This window comes from Pseudonaja textilis, chromosome 1, assembly GCF_049901715.1.
Source record: "Pseudonaja textilis isolate UNSWEBS1 chromosome 1, rPseTex1.2, whole genome shotgun sequence".
NCBI lineage: Eukaryota > Metazoa > Chordata > Lepidosauria > Squamata > Elapidae > Pseudonaja > Pseudonaja textilis.
This window is the reverse complement of record NC_141990.1, coordinates 326,347,759-326,365,970: the sequence shown is the minus strand read 5'-3', so window position 1 is coordinate 326,365,970 and position 18,212 is coordinate 326,347,759. Positions and strand designations below refer to the sequence as shown.

The 18,212-nt window shown below is 41.5% G+C and overlaps 1 protein-coding gene across 21 annotated transcripts in view; it reads right to left on the bottom strand.

The window, feature by feature from the left end:
- The window catches only part of GATAD2A (GATA zinc finger domain containing 2A), a 107,193-nt gene that overhangs the window by 79,612 nt on the left and 9,369 nt on the right, over positions 1-18,212 (bottom strand). For 10 of the 21 annotated variants that reach the window (XM_087920807.1, XM_087920914.1, XM_026699013.2 and 7 more), the window contains exon 1: positions 10,158-10,366. The exons of the other annotated variants lie outside the window; for them this stretch is intronic. The gene's annotated coding sequence lies outside the window, so the exon portion shown is untranslated. Of the gene's footprint in view, positions 1-10,157; positions 10,367-18,212 lie in introns of those variants that run through there. 21 annotated transcript variants of the gene reach the window in all.

Sequence of the window (18,212 nt, the reverse complement as noted above, 5' to 3'; positions counted from 1 at the left end):
TACATACATACATACATACATACATAAATACGAATTGTGTATGAATTATGCTGTTATATGCTCTTTTTTGGGGGAGGATTAAGAACGGGAATGGAAATGAATTAAAATATATAAACTTTGGCAAAGTGGAAAGGAAGAAAAAATATGATTATTAATGATTATAAGTGAAGATAAAATGAGACATATAAGTTATTTTAGCAATTTACTGGGGGGATACTTTAAAATATATACATTTTAAAATATAGGGTCGATTATTTAATGGATATTAGAAGTGTACAATGAGAGTATTTTATTATGATTAAAGTAGGGGAATGGAAAATACCATGTGAATCCTAAATATATTGACTTTATTTTACTTTTACTCTTTTTAAATTGTTAATTATATATCGGCTTAGAGAAAATTAAGGATAATAATGCCGTGTAATGTAAAATAAAATAGGGGGTAAGCTGAAAAATGGAAATAATAGGGGATAAAAAATTGAAAACCTATGTGTGGATGAAATGATATTGATATTGAATTAATGAATTGAAATATGAAATGCAATTTTATTTAAAGATGAGTGAAATGGATAATGATATGAGATGATATTATATAAGATTAATGGAAATGAAAGTATGACTATGTACAAGTGTTATAATCTGGAATCATGTTGCTCACGTGAAGAGATGTGTAAAATTAAAAAATAAAATAAAAAACTTTTATAAAAAAAAGAATCTGCCATGCTGGCTGTGGCCGATCTAAACAAGAGATCAGAGCAAGCTGTAGAAGTAAATTTCAACGTAATGAAATTCAGTCACATCTGGACCTATCCACATCTGAGTAGGCCTGGGATGTGACTGGAACAAAGTTACATGGGCTTCATTTGACACCCCGGTGGGAGTGAATAATTTCTTACAGCAAAAGTTCTGTCATCAGTGGACAAGACCAATGTCTTACTTGCTCCTTTGGGCTGCCAGATGACATGTGTTCAATTTGGAAAGTGGTACATGCCTCTCTGGAAAGTACCAACTCCCTTAAAAGGAAGTGATGGCAAACCTACTCCTGAAGAGGCATGCTTTGATCTAATGATATTAGATACCCTCAACCACTCTCCATTTCCCCCTTTTTATGAAAGATTTGGGCCTACTGAACCTTACGTTCAATACTATAGAATGATAGCCCCCTGGACCAGGAGTCTCCAACCTTGGCAACTTTAAGTCTGGTGGACTTCCAACTCCCAGAGTTCTGGGAATTGAAGTTCTCCAGGCTTAAAGTTGCCAAGGTTGGAGACCCCTCTTCTGTACCATCTTCAGGGGCTGAAAGAAGATTAACTAGAGTACGGGGATCCTACTCCCCCCAAATGGTCTGTTCCTGTCAACAGTACTGAGAAAAGTTGATCAGACAACTGATTTCTCTTTTGTGAAGTGCCGTTGGATTCAGCTCTCCTGTTTTTCAAAAACACACCTACACTAATCCACCAGTTTGAAGTGAGATATCATTTGTCTGCTAATGTTACTAGACCTGGATGTCAATCATGGACCAAACTGGAGATATAGAAGTCTTGACTAAGGGTCTGATGTCTGGGGGGATAGAAGGGGGGGGGGAGACGACAATGTAAGCTGGACCCAGGCAAGATGGAATTATTGCTTGTCCAAAATCTGCCTGCATCTCTGTTAGCTCTTATGCTGGCCCTGAGTGTGTTATATAACTACTTCTTCAAGGTCTTCAACGTAGGCATTTCTTCGAATTTGTGGTTGCCGTTGCCAAGATTTGGTGGATGACCTGTGGCAATCCTGAGGCAGGAGGACTTGTGTTAAGCCTTCAAGGTCAGGAAACAGGAGTGTCAAACTTGATTTCATTGAGGGCCGCACCAGGGTTGTGTTTGACCTGTGGAGGGGAGGCGGAGGGGCGTAGCCAGCTCGACTTAACTCAAGGCTCCATTTTTGGCAGCGATGGCCTTCTGCAACCCTCTGAGTGAAAACGGAGCCCGGGAGAGTTGCAGGAGGCCGTCGCAGCCAAAAACGGAGCCTGGGAGGCCTGCACGTGGTCTTTGAGCTCTGTTTTCGCTGGCAGGGGCACCGCGGGCTGGTCCTTCGCTGATTCCAGGGTGGGCCCAGATCTAAGAACCCTGCGGGCTTTGAGTTTGACACTCCTGCTCTCTAAGGATTGCTGGAACTTTTAATTTATGGAAGCAATGATTGAGTCTTGAATGCCTGAGTTTCTCCCTTCCTCCCCCACTCTTATATCCAAGAGAGATCAAGGCAGAGTAATCCTGAATTTCTTTATCACCCCTCCCCCCTCTCTCTCCTAAGATGGTGTTTATGTATCTGCCTGTGCATTCCTTCTTCAAGGCTCTCTCCACAAGCTTCTACACTTTGCCAAGGGTGACTTGCGACTTTTATCGCCTTCAGGCTAGATGGCTGCAACATGGAGCTGTCTCAGAAGTCTATTTGAAAAAAACATTTATTTTATGTATTCAATTTTTGGAATGGCCCATCTTCGTTTTTGCATTTCAAAACTGCTTATCTTTTGAAACCCATAACTACCACAGAAAGCAGATGACCATATTCTGGCTGGCCAAGTAACAAATCGCCACAGCCATGTGATACAGGCAATCCTCAACTTACAACCATTCCCTTAGCTGTTGTTCAAAGTTACAACAGCACTGAAAAATGTGATTTATGATTGGTCCTCACACTTATGACCATCACAGCATCCTCGTGGTCATATGATAAAAATTCGTACACTTGGCAACTGGCATGTATTAACAACAGTTGTAGCGTCCTAGGAGCATGACTTTCCTAGCTGGCTTCTAATAAGCAAAGTCAATGGGGTAAACCAGATTCAGTTAATGATCACATGATTCACTTAACAAAAGTGATTTGCTTAACCACCATAACAAAAAAAAAAAAGGTTGCAAAATTGGGTGCAATTTACTTAAACATCCACCTTGGTAAATGACAGATATTCTGGTCTCAATTGAGGATATAAATTGAGGACTACTTTATCTAGTGTTGTGGGTGTTGAAGCTTTTAAATCAAATTCCAGGTATGAGAACTTTTGGATAGTTTTCTTAGATTGTGCTTCCATTTGGAAATTTAAAATTTATGGGCAAAAATTATCAGGCTCCTCTAATTTCAAGAAAGGAAAAGGATACGGAACAATTCTCAGATCCTCTTTTAAGTTTATCAAGATGCCAGAGAGCATTTGTTTGTCCACTTTAAAGGAAAAAGCAAGGCCAGAATCCCTAGTTAGTACAGTTACACATCTCAAGATAACATTCAAGATTATATTACAATGATTTTGAATGTGATAATGTGGTAATGCAATGATCTTGAGTACAAGTGGTATTCAAGATAGCAGTTCAAACTAATCAAGTGGATCTATTTGATTGCTTGATCACATTTCAAAACCACCCATCTTCCTCACAAAGGGACACTCGGTGGTATACAAATAAAATATTGAAACATAAAACATTAAACCTGTGTATATATAGTGAGAGTAGAGATTGGCCTCAGTTCTGAGGCGGGGGAGAACGTTCCGGAGAGCAGGGGCAACGGCAGACAAGTCAAAATTCTTGAACTGACGGGGTCCACAATATTCCTCCCCTGCCTAACTGGGTGGGGCAGGTTGATGTCATGGATCAAAGAAGCTGTGGCCCAAGCTGAATCAACTATTTTCCAGATAAACAGCACTGTTAAAAAGAAATTGTCTGCCTCCGATAGGTATTTGTTTGTTAATTCCCAGAGGGAAAAAATCCAATTCCCTAGAGGTAATTTTCAGTCAAGGTAAATTTTGTTGTTGTTCGGTTGCTAAGTTGTGTCGGACTCTTTACAACCCCATGGACCATAGCAAGCCAGGCCCCCACTGTCTTCCACTGTCTCCTGAAACTTCTCCTTTGCCTTCAGTCTTTCCCAACATCAGGGCCTTTTCCAATGACTTCTCTCTTCTCATCTGGTGACCAAAATATTTGAGTTTCAGCTTCAGGATCTGTCCTTCCAATGAACAGTCAGGGTTGGTTTCCTTTAGGATTGACTGAGTCCAGGTAAATTACCCAGTGGTATTAACGCAACTGCTATTGGCTAAACAGCAGTGACATCACCCCACAGACCCCTGTGATCCCTTCCTCGGTAGCAGCAACTATTGTCCACAATTAAATGAGGGTGGAAAACAGCTGCAACCAAAATCAAAGAAACAATAGGCCTCACAAGGACTCAGGAGGAAGAAGATAAATCAGGTGAATATTTACAGGATGATCATTATAATGTATGAGGTCCACTCTTTGCCAGAATCAAACCAATCAATCAAACTTCGGTTTTGATCCAAAGACCAAAACTTAGGGAATGGTTAGTAATCTCCTTTGCATTTATTTCTTTGTTAAATTTATTTGCTGTCCATCTCGCCATGGGGCTATACTCAGGGCAGCTTACTATATTATTAGCAGCTCCTGAACTGCTAATTGTTTTTCCAGATGTTCAACAAATTTTGAGGATATTTTAATGACAGACAGCAGTTTTTCCCCCAAGAGGGGGAAAAAAAAATCATTTGCAAACACCTTTTCAGCCGGCCAAAGTGCCGTGGAATGCATTCAGACAATAAAGGGAGAATGCAATGCAGCTAGTCCTTGACTTACAATTGAGCCCAACATTTCTGTTGGTAAACAAGACAGTTAAGTGAATTTTGCTCCAATTTACCTTTCTTGCCACAGCTAAGTGAATCTGCCTCCCGCACTGACTTGCTTGTCAGAAGATCGCAAAAGGTGATATGACCCCTGGGACACTGCAAACGCCACAAATGTGAGTCAGTTGCCAAGCATCCATATTTTGATCATGTGATCATGGAGATGCTGCAATGATCATACGTGTGAAGAACAACGGTCATAAGTCACTTCTTCCAGTGCCATTGTAACTTCAAACAATCACTAAATGAACAGTTGTAAGTTGAGGACTACCTGTGTAAGAAAGTTTTGCAATGCTTTCTACCTGGAGTTGCCTTTGAAGGGTGCTTAGAAACTACAGTTAATGACAAATACAGCCATTATTAATTGGAATGGGCTAGAGAGAGAATATTACACCAGTTTTGAAACAATTAAAGTTATAACTACATTATTTCATGGTCAACTCAACATAACAACATATTCACCCAGCCCTACAACTCCAATTTCAGCACACAGCTTTTCATGGTTAGGACTAATGTCCTTTTAAGGGCTACTTGCTCCTCATTCTTTAATTGTGGCATGTTTTCTGTGGTATTTCTCTTCCTGAGTCATCTGATGGCATCTTCATTTTATTTTCAGTTTCAGGTGAAAACTTGCGCTCTCTCCCTCCCTCTCTCTCTCTCTCATTCATACACACACACACACACACACACACACACACAACCTCCTAAAACAGGGTTTTCTGTTTTTGTTTTTGTTCTTGCTTTGCACTTTAATGTTTTTAATTTCACCCTCTACAATTTTGTCTTTTACCGATTGTAAGAACTAAATCATCTGGGAGACTGGAATGCTCCCTCCTTATCTGCTCCAGAAAGTCGAGGGACTGGATGGATTAGGGTTTAGAAGAGTAAACTCCTCTCCTTGCAAATGGAAATCTTCTTCACCGGGCATGAAACGTAGCCCACGACATTACATGAACGGCGTTTCCAAGTGTAAGCCACTCTCTAAGCCCTTAACTGAAAAGCGGCCATTGGATGACTAAGAATAATGAAATGGGATATGCTGGAGAATGCCATAGATTGGTGAAGCTCCCTGGACAACTGGTAGGAGTGACGTAGCCCTGAACACTAAATCTACTGTATGCGAAGAATCTGTCTCTCTCTTTACACTGCGCCATTTGTGCCAGCTCATTCCCCACTGCCTTCTTTAAGATCCAGATGTTAAAGTAAGTAAGCAAAGAGTTGGGAAAAGTACTAGGTGAGCTATCCAGGTTTGGGAAGTGTGCCAGACAAAAGCAGGTGCTGATGCAACAACACAGCTTTACTGTGCAACATCTTCCCTTTCTTCTTTGACCATTCCTCCACCTGGCAATGGAGATGCAAGAATGGGTAGCAAAAGAGATAAAAAGCACCTGTCCCAGCAAGTGCCTTAAGGGAAGATAGCTCGTTATTACTGGAAAGAAGATACTACAAGTTTCCATTCTACAGTACAGGTATTTCTCAATTTACGATTGAGCGCAATGTTTATGTTGCTAAGCAAGACATGGAGTTTTGCCCCCTTTTGCAGCCTTTCTTGCCATAGATGGTAAGTGAATCATAGCAGTTGTTAAGTTAGTTATGTGTTTGTTAGGTAAATCTGGTATGCCCATTGACATTGCTTGTCAGAAGGTTGCAAAAGGTGACCTTGGGACACTTCAACCGTCATAAATGTGAGTCAGTTGCCAACCGTCTGAATTGTGGACCATGGGGATGCTGCAACGGTGTGAAAAATGGTCATAAGTCACTTTTTTTTAGTAATGTTGTAACTCTGAACGGTCAGTAAATGAACTGTTGTAAGCTAAGAACCACACTTCCTTTTAATCTAAGAGGACATAATCTATTCCATAAGACACAAGTGAAATATGATCTTCAAAAACTTATGCAGTAATAAATGCTTGGGTACCATAAGGCTAGCTGCTGTTTTTGCTGCCAAAGATCTTATGAAAAATACCTCTCCACATATAATAAATGAGGACACAATGAACGAAGACAGTCCTAACATACCACCATTCGTGCGATGACCATTCAAAATTACAATGGCACTGAAACAAAATGACTTCGGACTGGTCCTTACACTTTTGACCACTGAAGCAGCCCACAGTCACATGATCAAACTTTGGCCCCCCTTGCTAACCAGCATATATTTATGACGGTTGCAGCATCCTGGGCTACAGCGCTCGCCATCTGCCACCTTCTCCGATGGCTTCTGACAAGCAACGTCAAAGGGGAAGCTTAATTCCCTGAATGATTCACTTAACAAATTTAGTGATCAGGCGCAACTCACTTAACAACCGTTTTGCTTAGCAACGGCTATTCTGGTCCCAACTGTGGTTATAAGTTGAAGACTACCTGTGAATGGAAGCACTTCAATCATTTGAGTTCTTTCAGGGAATTCTCTTCCCACCAGTCTTGCAACCAACCAATAAGAATTACAGATATTATCATCATGTTATAAGCTAGAGAGGACATTTCCCCCAGGAAGTAATGTTATCTGAGATCATCAAATTTCCATTTTAAGCCATTCTCTTTAGTGGTTAGGTACATTCTTCCAAATCTTACTGTTTGATCTTCCTTCTTTGCCTCTCTGCTAACAATGGTTGGAGAAGGAATTTATTTTGCAGTATTTATTTTGACTCTTCTTTGGTTATCTCTATCAAGCAATATACACCAGCTAAACGGAATAGTTCAGGTTTAAATTCACCACACATATAAAATTCACAGATGAAAAGCAAGAGGAAGCCCAGGAACTCAGAACCAAAAGCAAAACCAATACAAACGTGTTGCACGCAAGCTAGCTTTAATCCCCAAACTCTTGGCCTGCACATTTCACAAGTTAAATTTCATCAAAACCCAGAGTTTTCTTACACTGAAGAAAATGGCAATCAACAGTGAATTCTAAAAGTAAATAGGCTGTCCAGCTGCACCTCTGACATCAAACTCAGACTAAAAAAGTCCGCAAAGTGGTCAAAGAAATAGAAATAGTCTTGCTGTAGAAAAGCCTGCAGCAAGACTTCTCCCTTTTCTGTATTCCCAGCCCCTGGTGTTCAAAGATAGACAGCTTCTGAACACAGAAATTTATCATGGCTAATAAGTGACTTAATTTGCTTACTGCTGGCCTCTGCAAGTGGCCCCTGACATTTCCAGTAATACTGTAAAAGACTTGCTGGATTAGAGCAAAATTTCACTGACTTCAGAAACTCTGGCCAGTATGATGCTCGTCCAAAGTATACAAGCAAGACAAAAAGGCATCACTTTGCACCCAGCAATTGCTCTAATACTATATATTGTATTATGGCTAGAGAAAACCCTGGTCTTCAGCTTCTGTAGCTAATTAATAGGCCGCACATAAACATATACACTTCATTTTTTTTAAAGAAATCTAAATACTTACATTACCAACAAACCCTACAAACTATTTTGCTCGTCATCTCAGCCCACCCATAGGAAATCTGTATAATACAAGCAGTATGGGACACCCTGTGCCATTTATTTATTAAATTTACATGCTGTCCATCTCACTGTCAAGTGCCATCAAGACTTCATGTGTCACTGGGGGATTACTAAAGTCACTCAATTCGAAGTATCAACCCCCCCAGAAACATCCACAGCTTTCATACACACGTTGCTCATTCATTTTACATTGGGTTGGCTTAGCAACCATCTGTATTCACCTTTTTAGCATTGTCTAAAGTTGGGTTAATTTGGGAACAAATCCTGAAAATGATGATTAAAGAGGCTTCTAAACTGATTCAGAACAATGAATCTATGGTGCTAGGGAATAAAAATGAGCCCACTCAGACTTACTTCCAGTGAAATATTTACAGATGCACCGTCACTATCTATGCACGGATGTTCTATAATAACTGTCCACATTCTCTTCATGATTTTTCCCAGTCATCTAAATGGGGGTGTTTTTTTTTTTTGCTGTTTTGCTATGTCCTGCGAGAAAGTGGTGCCAATTCTTTCCTCAGTGTTCATTTGTTTTTGTTTTTTTTTTAATATAGGAAGGAGAGCATGTTGCCTTTGTCATTTTATAAAAAACTTAAAAGCAGGGGGAATTCCTCCTGACTGTGAAAAAAGATGTAGACGGACATGGCTGGGAATGGGAGTATCTGCCCTAGCCTAGAACGAGAGGAAAGTTTTGCCAGAGTGCCATCTCTAAAATACGTTGCAATTCTATTAACTTCCGTGGAACATAATTTCAAAAAAAAAAAAAAAAAAGCAAGGGGTTTTAGGAGAACACCCCACAACCGTCCTGGAAGGGAGGGAGGGAGGGAGGAGGGGTGGGGTAAAAAAGGGGGAACTACAAGGTCGACCAGACTCCTGGGTGGGGGAAGCTTGCAACAGCCCCCCCTTTACGCATGTTTAAAGCGAAGACAAAATAATTACGTGAACAGGAGTGGGGGAGGGGAGGAGAGAGGGGAAGACTTTTACTTTGACATCAGATTCTTTCCGGCTGCAAACCAGATTAAGGGCCAGAAGAAAACACCGATGTGTCCCCTTAAGGTTCCCGCCCCTCCCCCCCCCTCCGCTTTTAAGGCTGATTCTCTCCCCACCCCCCACCCTCACACACCCCAAACTCCCCGAGAGCTGCCTCCGCGATCTCTTCTTCTCAGGGCCATCATCTCTGGAACACAGGACCCCATTGTCCAAACTTGGAGCCCCCGTTCAGAGCCCTTCGCCGGCCTCCCCCAAACGAAGCGGCCCTAAAACTCACACCTGGTTTTGTTTTGTTTTGTTGTTGTTGTCGCAACGAAAGTAGCGGACGGGTCCCACGAGGGTTTGTTTCTGAAACAAGCTACTTTATATAGGGAAAAAAAGGGGTGGGGGGGATCCCCAGTCTTTTTCCCCTTCCCCCCATCTTAGCTCTACACTCGCTTCCCAAGCGTGTGTGATGGTGGAAGAGGAAGCAAGCACGGGCAGCAAAAGGGGGGGAGGGAGCAGCTATTACAACTTTCCGAAACAAATATTTCCCTCCCCTCCCGCATCCACAAAACAAACCAGGAAAAGGCCGGCGGGCTACAGATCAGCCTCACGCTATGCTGCTTTTGTTTTAGAATGATTTTTTTTAAAAAAAAATAACATTATTTCGAAGAGCGAGGAAGAGAGGACAGCCCACCTCCAGATCATCGCTTCTGCTCCCCTCCATTTAGTAAGCCCAGAATCAACTTCCTTGGGAGTCTTTAAAAAAAAAAAACCAAAAACATTTCGAAAGCCGCAGGGTTTACAAGAACGTATTTTATTTCGAGCTCTTCTTGGGGCGCCCGCAAACCTCGGCGACGACGTAGGGAGCCCCAGCGCCGCATTTCACCCCGCTCTTCCAACTTGTCGGGGGAGCTTTTAGGGTCGCGCCAACTACTACAAACCGAACTTGGGAGAGAGAGGCCTCTAAGCCAAGGCTTTTTGACGCAGGTTCCACACCGCCCTCTCCCCCCGCTGTTTCATTAAAGGGGAAAAAAAACTTTGAAAAGGATGCACTTACAAGGCTGCTGGCTCGCGATCCAGAGGAGATCCCGTCCTCTAGAATCCGCTTCCTTTTCTCCCTCTCCCCCCACGTCGTCTCCCAAAATCGTGGGGAAGGGGGGTGGGTGGGGGAAATGTAGAAAAGAAGCCTCCTCTTTTAAACCAGCCGGCTAGATTCCTCCTTCCTTCTGATCCTGCCGCTCCATCGCCCCCTCCTTTACCAAATGCGCTTCTTACACGTGCAGTCGGTCGGAAGAGCATGCGCGCACACGGTGCCTAATTCACTTGGGTTCTTCCCTCCTCCTCCTCCTCCTCCTCCCGGTTAAGCTATTAATTAGATTGCATTGGCAAAAATCCTCCTCCTCCTCCTCCTCTACCACCACCGCCTCCCCCCTCCCTTTTATTTAGCGTAAAATGGAAGAGTTGGAGGCGGAGAGAAAGAGAGGTAACAGTTGGTAGAGTTGGACCTGTAACTAGGCGAGGGTTAAAGAAATCGGCGTCGGAAGGCCGGCCCGGAGATTGGAGACCGGGGAGCTGATGATGCAGCAAAGCTCCCCCTTCTTTCTTTACGCGGCACTTTGGGGCCACGTGGAGAGGCCGGACTAATTGGGCTCACGCAACCAACGAAGGCCGCGGGTGTGTGGCCGGAGAGATTGGCGCTTCCTTCCACGTGCGTAGCTCCCACCGAGGAGAGAAGAGGTGGCGGTGGCGGATGATACGCTCGGCCCTGCTGAGCCTCCTGAAAGGAGGAGGAGGAGGAGGAGCGCCCGCCGTCAAGCCTGGGCAGGGCGGTGCTTCCGAGGGCGCTCCGATTGTGTCCAGGCTGGCCTCGTCGCGAGAAGAGCGAACCAGGGCTCGGAATAGCCCGCGCGGCCTAGTCACAGCCTAGTCGCCGTACCGAGGCGGCGTCGCTTCTCCGAGCGTTTCATAACAGGAGCGCGACGGACTTGCTCGGGGAAGATTTCTTGCCTCCGTCCGCGTTCATCGGATCACCGGCTGCAGAAACTTGAACACGGCAGCCTCTCCGGAACGACCCACCGACAAGCTGCAGAGTCGCGAACGAGCTTTGCCAATTCTTCCGTCAGGCTAGATGGCTCTCCAAGGGCTCTTCTCGGGTTGGGATCTTTGCTGTGTTATTATGCATGGTGGGAGGGCGGGGGGTTCCCGAGTTGTATGTTATTTTAATTTTCGAAGAACCTGGCGGTTTTATTCTAGGAATAGTAAGGACGGCAACCGACATAGACTTTTGTGTTGCTTATTTAACTCCATCGGTGCACGAATTTCACACAGTGAATGGTTAAGCCTGACGACGGATTCTCATAATTTGAAGGCTGTGACAGCGAATGCTGCCCGTGATTTGCATTCACATTTTATGAAATGCCCCCAAATCCCTTGAGCAGTATTCCAGTGAGTATAGAACTGTTTGTATGCCACATCTTTAAAAAAAATCCCTTAAGGCAGTGGTTCCCAACCTTTTTTTCACCCCGCACCCCTAAAGAAATTTCACTCGAACCTTGCACCCCCTGAAATTTAGACTTTAGGAATTACTGAACGCATTAAATATATGGTAGGATTAAATCTTTTCAGCTATGTATGTGACGGCCACTAAATGATACTTAACTCTAAAATGAAAACAAAGTTAATCCATTGCATTATAAATATAAAAATAAATAAAAATTATCTGGACTTTTCTCGCACCCCCTGGAATATCATCTCGCACCCCCAGGGGGTGTGAGCACCCCAGGTTGGGAACCCCTGCCTTAAGGTTAAAAATATTGCGTAAGCTTTATTTTGACCATAAGTAACAGTGTTGTCTCGTACACCTTCATTTGATGTATATATTCTTAAGTGGTGCTTCTGCATTAAAATGGCAAATAGCCTGGAACATTAGTGTTTCATAAGTAAATTTGAAGTAAAGATTCCTTCCAGATAATGGTGAGGAAAGAAAATGGAACATTATTAAAATGGGAATTTTTTTCCCCTCAGGTGGTTGGCATACAAGCGTCCTAACCTGCTTTCCATCACATTTTGTTTAGAACAGTCATTTGTAACATTTTCTGCCATTGTAAGATACCATTGTCCATCCAACTCATCAAAAAATAAACGCGAACTGTAGACCTTTCTAAGCAGAATGAAGTCCCAGTGATAAGAAACTCTGCCCTTAAATCTGTTGAGAGAAATTGTGCAAAACGTGGTCCTTCCAGGAAGAATTTGCCATGCCTTGCTTGACAGTTTTCTCCTTTGAAAGATGTTGGAAAGAGCAGGAATATTATGGAAGAGTCACTGTTAATGCTGGAGTTCTTGATTTGAAGCATACATCTTGGAATGTTAAGAACTGGATTTGTAGCTACTCCAAGTATTTATTAGATTCCGCATGAATCAGGTAACAGAAAAGGAAGATGAAGGTGGAGGAACATTTCTAATGGAGATTTTATTAAAATACAGTTGCAAAAAGTAAAATGGGTGGTTGGTGCTGGTAGTAGACTGTTGAAGAAGCCAGATTTTTTTTAAAAGGACATGTCAGAAAATGCAAGGATGCCAAGTCACAATATGTAGACAGGTAAAATAGAACTGCACAGCTTATGTAAATAAAAGTAAAAATGATCAGGATGTGCATTAGTAAAGGATGCTAAAAATAACACATTGTCATACCAACTCCTCAATAAAAGCAAAATGTTTTAACAGGTTAGAAAGAAATGACAAAAGCGAATCAGTCTTCCACCAAAAACTCTTTCATCATAAAATTGTGATAAACAAGGCCAGAACTGAAGTTTCCAACTGACAGAAACATAATCAGAAAATACTTGTTTACCTTAATGAATGTAATTATCTGGGATCAGAATTGCATCAGTTTTAATCACTATACAATGTCTTTAAAATGACATTAAAGGCAATTGGAGGAAAATATCCCAGCCTTCAAAAGTAAGATTCCCAGATTAAATCTTACCTTATCTTTGATTGAATAGCTTTCTTGATTGTGGGAATACTACAGATATATCTTGATTTCAACAAAGCCTTTGACAAAATGATATCTTGATTAACTAAGCACAGATAGTCTTTGGCTTACATCCATTTGTTCAGCTATTGTTTGAACTTGCAACAGTGTACTTGAATGAGTGGTACTTGGCACCAGTCCTCACAGTTCCAACTGTTGCAGTGTCCCTGTGGTCATGTGATTGTGATCTGAATGCATAGTGCCCGGTTTTCAGTTTATGATATTGCAGCTATTACATGACTGTGATTGCTGGTTTCCCATGAGCAAAATCAATGGGGAAGTGGCAGGAAGTTGAGTCACCTGAAGTCTTTGCTTAATAATGGTAAACTGGGACTGCTGGAGTTACAAGCAGCGTGGTCACATGATGTTGCATTTTATGACTGCATCAGTAATGGCAGTTTCAGTCCTAAATGTCATTAATGGAGGATAGCTTGGATACAGCATGATAGTTTAGGTCAGAGGTCTTCAAACTTGGAAAGCTTAAGACTTGTGGACTTCAACTCCCAGAATTCCTCCTCCAGTCATGTTAGCTCAGGAATTCTGGGAGTTGAAGTCCACAAGTCTTACCTTGCCAAGTTTGAAGATCCTTGGTTTAGGTGGATACAGAGCTGCTTGAAAATTGTATTTAAATAGTGCTCAATTAATGGAGCCTCATCAAGTTGGAGAAGTATTAAATACTACAGGACCAGAAACTGAATTTTCTCTATTTGTATTAATGATTTGAATGAAAAGGTGTGAATATGAAATGTATGGATGACAAGTATATATATACTTCTGTGAAGGAGATGGGTGGTTAAGCTTGAAATATAAACACGTTTAGGTGGGATAGCTACTACTTTTGAAGGCAGAAATAGAATTCCATACCTTGAAGAACTAGCTGGCATTATCAGAATGAAATTTAATAGGAACATGTGCAGCACTGAGTAGAAGTCAAAAGAGTGAAACCCCATTTTAATGAACCGATTGATGGAAGAGGGGTACCTTATTCAGGAATATCCACTGAATAATAGGGCATCTTGGGGATTTCTATCATGCAAATCAAGAAAGATTCTAATTGAAATTTAGAAAGAACTTTCTAACGGCAAGAACAATTCCATAGTGGAACCAATGATCCAGCAAAATGTTATTCAGGGGATGCTTTAATTTGTATTTCTCCACTGAGCGGAAGGTGGGAACTGATAGTCTAAATCAAAGGTAGGGAACTCTGGGAGTTGAAGTCCACAAGTCATAAAAGGGCCTCCTGGTCTAAATGATCCCAGCTTAGTGATTCTAATTAATGAAAATTAATTATTGAAGACAAATTTAACAAGAGACCTCTGTTGGAAGAGAATCCAGGTTCTGGCAGATGAAGAAACCGAAGCCTGCAGAGTAAATACGCTACTTAGCTCAGGATACAGAATGGATATTTTATATGGACTTAATCCAAGATTTTGTTCCTAATATCTCTAGTTTAAAGAAATGAGGAATTTGAAGAATTATTGTGACACATTGCATTGGACTAGATAAGGGCCTAACAGAAAATGAGGCTCTATTGGTGACGTGTAGTGTTTCAGCACTGGTTCTGGCTCACAATTAGTTATTTCCCTTTCTGAAAATATCAGTTGAGGTTTTAAGAATGGATGGGAAATATCACCTGAACTATATATATACAAAAGGCTTAAGTTCTGGACTTGAAAAGAAATTTCTAAATAAAGTATGTGTTCAAAAGCATTTTGTTGATAATTCTGTCCTTTCAAGACACTATTTTCTGTCTGGAACTGATTAATGGACCTGAGTGTTCAAATAAAAAAAATAAAAATTCATAATTGTGACAGTGCCCTCAAAGACTATAAATCCCAGTGATCCAACTTATTAAGACACCTTCTGAAATTCAAATTAGGTATGTTAACTTTTGCTGTTCAAATTACACTCAGAAAATCTTATGCTTTTTAAAAGGATTGAAATTTAGAAATTCCTTGCTCTCAGAAGAATCCATGGTGTTCTTGTCTGACAGCCTGATTGTGCTTTATAATAAAAGGCTCAAACTCAAGAGCACCAATTCAAGCAAAGAAACAAATGACAACTTCTGGGTGCCAGTGATTTCTGCTTTAGGAATGAGTGAATGCTGATGATTAGTTTAATACCAAGACGAGATCCCTGCATAAATTAATCAAAAGGAAATGAGTCTTGAACAGTTAATTATACAGAAGTGTAACAGATATTCTCTAATTACTACTCCGGATGTTTCACGGCAGTCTCTTTGTCCAATATTTTGTACATTAAGTTGGTCTGCCTCTGTCTTTCAGCTACAAGACCTTTCCCCGCTATCTTCATTGCCAGGACTTCAAGATGCTGGGAATAGCACATGAAACTTCTTGAATATCAAGCCAAAGCCAATCTTCAAAAGTGAATGCTGACCCTTTCTAGGTTTTCCATTGATAACTAACCTGAGCTTCCTGTATTGTATATTTTTCAATTATTTATTTAAAAAGTCTTTAATAACTTATTCCCTCCTCATCCCCACTATCTTAGTTTGTTAAATGATTTCCTTTCTAGCAACCAAAGCAAGAACAGTGCAGTACTAAAAACCAGAAATACATCCGATACCTTTTACTGAATGTACTAAATGAGATCCAAAATCATTATAAAGACATATAATTTAATTGCTCCTAAGCCTTGAAATGTCTGCCAGCATTCCAAGGTCCCTGAAGTGTCAAATCCTAGGGCATATTCCTAACATGACATCATATTTGAAGGTATAGGAGGGCATCAGCTGGGTTCTGTTAATCATACTCCCTTGTGGATCAGCAGTAGCAAGGCAGTTCTAGAGGGAAAAGGCTATCTATTTTCACCTAGGGAAAATGAAGAGAGATGGACTTGTTTTGTCCTTTAGTGTAGCAACTACACCAATTCCTTGAAAGTTAAATTCAATAGATGGATAAATAATATCATAGACATTTTCCAGTCTACTCATTTGGTGCAGTGCATAATATTTCAAATCCAAAATCCTTGAAAAAGGGAACGGAGCAGGGAATGAATCTCTTGCCATAATTTTTGCTGTTCCTGAATCTCATGAAACTGAACTCCTGCTCAGCTGGGTCATTTCAGATGTAGTTCCTAACCTAAATAGAATGACCTGGGCAAAAAAACAGTTGAGAGCGAAAGTGCTTTCCAATTTCTTGCCTGCTTCTTCCCCATTGAGTTTCCCTCTAGGAAACTGACAGGAAGAATTAGAAATCTTTCCTCCCTTTGTCTTCTCTCCCTTCTTGACTGCTCCCTCCCCTGCCCTCCCTCCCTCCCTGGTGGCTTCCCCATTTACTTTGCTAGTGGGAAGCTTGCAGAGAGAAAAAGGCAGTGGGGAAGCCAGCAGGAAGTTGCAACCTCAAGGCCAACAAGCAGGTAAATGGTTGCTGCCATGTAGGGGGAGGGAGCAAGGGGGGTGCAGGTTTTTTATTTTTATTTATTTTGATTTGTCAATAGCTTACAAGATAATAGGTATAAATATATACAGTTAGGAATACATGAAATGGGTACATATAAGAAAAATAAAAGAATAGGACAGGGACGGTAGGCACGTTGGTGCGCTTATGCAAGGACATGCTCAAGAGATGCTGCATAGTTGTGAAGGGAGCAGTGGTGTGGGTTAAAAAAGCTTCATGGATGTGTGAGTGTGCAATTGGGGCAGAGGAGGGTGTAAAGGAGGCACCGATAGAGTCCCTGGTGGTGCTTGGGAGCGTGTGTGAGTGGTGTGAATCACTGATGGCATGCTGGGGATAGGGGTGTACAGATGAGGAAGAGTGCATGGGGATGTACATGAGGTGCCATATGGGTTGGGGGGGGCTTACAGTGATGTGCCAGGAAGAATGCACAGGGGAACTTCTTCCCTTTTCCTCTTTCCCTTTCTTCTTTCCTTCCTTCCCTCTTTACTTCCCCACAGGCAAAGAGTGAGGGATTGTGACAGTAGCTGGGAACTGTCATGTCACCACAGCAGCAGCTTGAAGTAGCTACAACTTCCCCAGAATTCATTCCTTCAAGCATCATGAATCCTGGGTTTTTGATGGAATCTGTACATTAGCCCATTTGAGGTACCTTGGTTCAAAATGCTTTACTCTGGCACACCATTTTGCCTCATTAAAGGTTATAGAAATGAGACTTATTGGCTAATGCAAAAAAAAAAAAGTTAAATATAGGATATTTGATTAGCAACTGATTTTAACCTTTATTTGAAATGAAAGGACATCAACATGGATGATCAATATCTGCTGCAGCCACTCTGCATATACACCCTAGGATAAGCTAGCAAGCTAGTTTGTGCCTCAATACCTTATGCATAGCAACAGCACTTACTTCACGGTGCTTTACAGCACTATGTGGTTTACAGAGTCAGCATATTGCCCCCCAAAATCTGGGTCCTCATTTTAACAACCTCAGGATGAGAACCTGAGTTAATCTTGAGCAGGCTAGGATCAAATCCCTGGCAGCAGGCAGACTTAGCCTGCAATACTGCATTCTAACTAGTGCACTACTACGGCTCATCGCCAGATAACTTAGGCATATAGCCAAGTACTTAGATATTCCCCAATCCATCAAGAGAGGCATGCATCTTTAACTCCAGTTCTCAGGGCACACAACAAAACCTCTCTTTGAGATACTTATTTTAAAGCAAATTATCTGCAGAAGCTTTGTCAAGATTTTTGAGAAAGTTTTATTGCACATAATGCATACAGGTCTGTAGTCCTTTTGCTGAATTTGAGAACAGCCAATTACTAGGAGCACCTGAAGTAGATTTTATCTCAAAATTTACTCCTTTTCCCACATCAGTGAATGTATTCAGAGAACACATTAAATCATGGTTTGATTAATCAAGGTTTATTGACTTATATAATTGATCCATGCAGCAAACCAAGTCACAAACAAGCAAACCACATTTTAACATTTTATGTGAAGTTAATTACTGCCTCCTGCTTTCATTTGCTACAAGAAACAAAGTACTACAGAAAATCCTTCTGCGGTGGTACAAAATCACCTTCCCTTTAATTTAAAAATCTCCTGAGAGAAGCAGTTGTCTTGGAAAGCCACCACAATTTTCTGGAGCTACCT